Below are 6,000 nucleotides of genomic sequence, written 5' to 3'. Positions count from 1 at the left end.
CACATTATACCTATAATTCAAATAGGTTTCTGTCAAGGGCATGGTACTATAACTAAGATTAAGGCCTTATCTATGCTTATGGAGGCTGCGAAGCAGGGCAAATCCCCCTATACCTCGGCTTTATAGACTACTCAGCAGACTTCAATCACGTTGACTGTGCCAGGCTTTGGTACAAGTTGGACAGATGGGGGATACCACCACCCCTCTTAGACCAACCTATACAACTTCATACTAAAACAGGGATCAGAATTAAACTAGGCGCTGGGAAGTATCTTTCAAGCTGAATCACCACTACAAAGGGGTTAAAGCAAGGATGCGTTCTAGCCCCCTTGTTATTCAGCCTTTTTATGGTGGACTTACCTGGAGAACTGGACAATTGTTCTTTACATGCCCCGAAGCTAGGTGGCATGATATTGACACACTTTCTATATGCTGACGACTTAGGGCCTTATTTATGAGGCCGTGCGTCACTTTTATGCAGCCAGTGTGTCACTTTTTGTGACGCACCAGCAGCGTAGAAAATGTGCCTTGTCGCACCATATTTATAAAGTGACTCATCTAGGTAGATGCGTCACTTTGTAAACCCCTGGGCCACATTATACCTGTGCCAGTTATAATGTATGTAGGTGGGGCATTCTGACGCAAGAAAGGGTCATAGAAGTGATGCAGTGAAATCTTATAGATTTCACTGCGGCACTTCTACGGTGTAAATGCGTCAATATCTTACGCCTGCCTCACAGCAGGTGTGAGACTGACGCAGGCCCTTTCACATGGGGCTTGCCCCATGTGAAAGGACACATTGCTGGAGTTGCGTCACTTTTATGACACACTCCAGCAATGCGTCATTTTTTGCGCCATACAGATACATTAGAAATACTGACGTATCTGTAACACCTTGCGACATGATGTGTCATACATTAAATATGACGCATCAATCATGTCGCAAAGAGGGCGCACTGAGAAGTGACGCATCGCTGCTTTCACGCAGCGATGCGTCACTTCTCATAAATGAGGCCCTTAGTTTAGATCAGCCGAACTTCTATCGGACTTCAGCACCTTCTAGTTGCAACTGACAAATTCTGGCAATGGAATGCTCTAAAAATAAATTTCAAAAAGTATGGCAGTAAACCATCATAAGAAGGCAAATCTTAGCTGGTATTTGGCCGATAAACATCTAGACCAAGTAACAAACTATAAATATCTGGGCTTGCTCTGAGGTCAAAATAACTCCTTCAAGCCGCAGTTGGAATCCCTACGAAGGAAGGGCACTACAACCTAGTTCGCACTAAAACCCTTGAAGAAGATGCTACCGGACCTAACACTTGAACCTTTTCTGAAAGTCCTGGCAGCCAAATTGCAGCCTACGATCACCCATGGGAGTGAATCTCTGACTGGAAGAGACGCAGCAATGCTCAATAGCATAAAAGCATAATCTTACTGAGAGATTTTCCCGCTTCCCAAATATGTTTCACCGGCCCAAATTAGGCTGGAATTTGGCCTCCAAAACTAGGTGAAAGAAAGAAAGGGAGCCTTTGTAAAAAGCTGGCATAAAATTAGAGCTGCTGATATAGGGTCCTTGAATAATCATCTCTGGGTTGAGCTGTCCCACACTGGAAAATTGCCAGCCAATGTGTACCTTCAGGAATCTATTAACACTCTAGGTCTGACAGACGCCTGGAACACCTCAATGGGCCATTCAGTTTTTTAAAAAAATTGTAACAGAGTGAACAAGACTCATATCAGCCATAGAGGACAAGAAAGCATTATCAAAACGAGCTCATGGCTGGGTTATGCTCAATAATGACAATGTCCTTAAACACCAACCCTATCTCAAGGCAGGAACCAAGATTTTGACTAAGGAAAAATTGTTAAGACTCTGTTTGGGAGTCGGTTCAATCAATCCCTTTTACCACCTTGGGACAGAAGAGGAGGAGACCAGCCTTGCCGTCTACGCGCTTCCAGCACGGAGAATCTCATTCACATCATATGTATCTTTAACAAGCTAAAGGACATATGGAAAACTCTGTTAAAACCATTCATTAACCAGCACAGAGTAAGGTCCTGTAGGCAGGCAGTGATGCTGTGCTTTAATCCAAATTTAGTACAGCTAAACTGCCACATTACAAATTATTTTGATTTAACAGTATTGAAAAAACCTATTCTCAGCAGTTAAGATCTAGCCCCGTACAATGGGTTGGGCACTATTTGAGCCAGCCCTTTAATGCTACACAATGGCTTCTTATAGTGGCATCAGGACATCACAATCAGGGGCAACAAGGTGCAGTTATTTGTCGCACAGGAACATCTCATCAGCTTAAACTGATTTTTAACAGACTGACTCTGACTCTAACTATGTCAGGGATGCAAGTACTTCCGAGATCATTTTTAAGTTTTTATGTATAACACAAAACAGTTTATTTTAAACTTTGTAATTATATTAGTGCAATGTTCTTTGATGTTAATGTACTGTATGCAATGGTTTTAATTAAAACACTGGTCAGCTCTCAAGTTTTGTCTTCTCTTGACTACTGCAATGGCCTATTCTTAAACGCCCAGGTCAGGGTAACCAATAAGCTTCAGACGATACAGAACCCAGCAGCACGTCTGCTTTCTAGAACACCCAAGTTCTCGGCCATATCAGACACAATTAATAAATATCACAGGTTGACGATCCGGAATCGGATCAAGTTCAAATCACTCTGCATAGTGTACAAGGCACTCCATGATCAAGGACCGCATTTTCTGAAGGATCAGCTGATACCCTATAAACCAGCTAGACAGCTCCGATCCACTACTCTTAACCAACTAGTGGTCCCACGTACCAAAACAGTCTCATGGGGTGACCGCCGCTTTCTAGTCACGGCACCCAAACTATGGAATGCCCTGCCTCAACACATTAGGACAAGCCCTTCACTCCTGCTGTTTCGTAAAAGATTGAAGACCTGGCTTTTCAACCAGTAATACTGGCCATTAACATCCTGGGGAAAGTTATGTGAATAGTCTAGCGCCGAGACGCCTGCTGGTATTCGATCGTGCTTAATAAATCGCAAAAATAAATAAAGAAAAATAAATTAATTAATTAATCAAGCATAATACAATTTACTGACTTACTTACTCTCCTTGTTGTGTTGGCAGGACTCTACAATGGTGTAGATTTCCAGGTGGAAACAATAGTTGCAATATTTGAACACTGGCCTTTTGATGATGGCAGATCCATTCACTGCAGGAATGAGCTGAAGCTTCCAAGAATTGGCACTTTACTTTCCATATGTACAAACCGGATCTTACTGCCAAACGTTGTGTCCACCTGGGGAAATGTTTTTGGAAGACTGTAGAGTTGAAGGTGTAGTGAGCATGCAGTCAAATATTGTCACACGGGAAGCTACACATTTCAGTCTAATATGTCCCTAGCCCTGGGACACTGCCCCCCCGGTTAAGGGACATAATGAGATGGGAGATAATTAAAAACATGGATTGGTGGTAAACAATTCAAGAGAAGCTCCATCCACTGGCACTGTCCCATTAAGTTGAAGATAACCTATGTCACAAGCATCTTATATCCCTGCCATATTCTCGATGACTGACAGCCATTCTCTGGGCAGTACAGAAGCACCCTCAAATGGTTGGTAAGCTCATCCCTGAATGCTCTGCATTCTTAACATCTCACCCCTGTGTACTTCCAACCTCTAGTTCTTCTGTTGTGCATATATAAATTGCCTCACACTCCTCTTCTTTCTCCTTATTCATCTCTCTTCCTGATTCTTCTCTGGTAGGCTGTAGGAAAATCAGCACCAGACTGTATCCCTGCGTTGGCATCCATGGGCAGGCTCTTGTAAATCTTGTTTTTTTGTGCTGAGGGGGCAGAAATAGGTGTGCTGAGCCTACTTATGTTTTGCCTCTATTGGAGGGAACACCCTGGATTTAGTGTCCAATTCTCTATTTCAAAGGGTGCCTTGGTCTAAACTCTTTTATATATTTCAGCTATTTACAGCACCTACTGGTGAGACCAGGTACAAGTTTTTGCACCTTGTGTGATGGCTGCAGTACACATTAGCGATGTAGACTCCTTCCACCAGCGGCCATAATAGTCATATGTGTCTGCCCACTTATTTTCTCTCCCAATACGTACTGCTTCTCACTTGTGTACCTGATAAAGTATCACCTGCTATGATAACAGTCTTTAACACTTCATTGAAATGACTTATTCAATAATTCCTCATCCAGGAGAAAAGAAAATTGCACATGTCATTTTAACTGTATACTTTTGGCATGATTCAAAAGTCTTCCGAGACATCGAGGACACCTCACTCATGTAATCAACACAAAAAAGGACACCAAGGTCCATTTTTGACCCCCTGCCTCTCCCTTCTACACTCAGGTGTAATTCTCACTTAGGCATCCAAAGAACATTCCCAGTGAACGGAGATTTCGAGAACAGTAATCTCCAGACAAACCCTAAAATGTATTTGACTAACTTCTAGAGCAACAAGGCCTAGCTTAATCTTTGTTGACTTACAAAGCTAAAATACAGGTTTTTGTTTTATTGGTCCTCTCTTCTACATGTACAAGCAGTCAGCATAGGGGTACCCTCTGGGACCTCTGGAGCATGTACAGTGCCATGAGCCCTATTCTGATCACAAATAGACCCAAGAAGTGACCGCAGTGACCTGTCTTTGCCCTTTAAGTCTGACTGGACTGCCAAAGAAGTACTCCTATTGTTAGCCCCAAGAGTAATGGCATCTTTCTGTTATTGTAAGCCAACAACAAATGAAAAGTTGTCTTCTGTTCTTTCTGTTTCCATACTATAAGACAGACTGTTCTCATTCATTCATAGCCTTCATTTTCTTACAGAATTCACCTCAGAATACCCAATTGGGATATGGCGACACAATAAAACAACATGGCTACTATCCCAGGATGTTGCCACGCTTCATCCAAGTTTTCACTTTGTCTTTAAAGATAAAGAACAATAATCAAACTCTGCCCCGAAGACACAATGGGACTTTACTTAGTAATGGGATTAAGATTTGTTTGTATATTTCCAAGATTTCAAAAGCCTACTTTTTTAACTTCCAATAGCTTCTCAAATACTTGATTAAGATCAATATTTTACATACGTTTATTAGCATCATATTTTCAACATGGCAAATAAACGAAGGACCTGATTTAGAGTTTGGTGGATGGAATACTGCAGCACAAACATGATGGCTATCCCGTCCGCCATATTTCAAGGAGCATCATATCCTACCGCACTTGTAATCCAGCAGACTGGATAACCATCTTGTGATGGAGTATCCCATCTGCCCAAATCAGTCTAAATCAGGTTGTAAGTTTTTTTATACAGATGAAGTATACTGGCAAAAAGTTAACAGGCAAATTCTCATTTTCCATTGAACATGAATTCAAAGGAGGCAAAAGCCAGAATCAAAACAAGTCCAAGAATGCCCCAGTGGAAAAGGCATTAAGCTAATGTGCTGATTTGGGGTGCTTAAACTCATATATGCACATCTAAAATGTAGAACCCTGTAAAGCAGAAGGGTTGGAAATATTTTAACCCAAACTGAGAGCATTTGGTGGTCTGTACTCTGCATAACATGCAGAATTAGTAGCTTCTCCATCAAGATAAACTCCTTGGCTAAAGAAACTTTGCCACTCAACAGTGAAAGCCATCTTTTTCTGAGAAAGAGTCTGATCAGTGAAGCCGTATTGCTAGAAAGGCTACACCTATGATAAATAAAGAACTTTAAATAGGCAGCCGTGTTTGAATTTAGGGTTTGATAATCTTGAATGTGATTTGATGGAAATGCAGGTAGTACTGGCTCATAGATATGTATACTGCTGAGAAGTTGATACATGTTCTGACCCCTAATACGATTTTTTTATTGCTTCTACCTGCACAGGAATGTCTGCTTTGTGAGCACCACTTATCAGAAAGCTAATCAGGGTGGGCCAATGTGTGGGTGGGTCTTCATTTGGAACTTCTGGCGATTCTTAATGGAG

The sequence above is a fragment of the Lissotriton vulgaris genome, chromosome 11 (genome assembly GCF_964263255.1).
Source record: "Lissotriton vulgaris chromosome 11, aLisVul1.2, whole genome shotgun sequence".
Lineage (NCBI taxonomy): Eukaryota > Metazoa > Chordata > Amphibia > Caudata > Salamandridae > Lissotriton > Lissotriton vulgaris.
The sequence above is the reverse complement of the archived record's forward strand: the minus strand, read 5'-3'. Positions refer to the sequence as shown.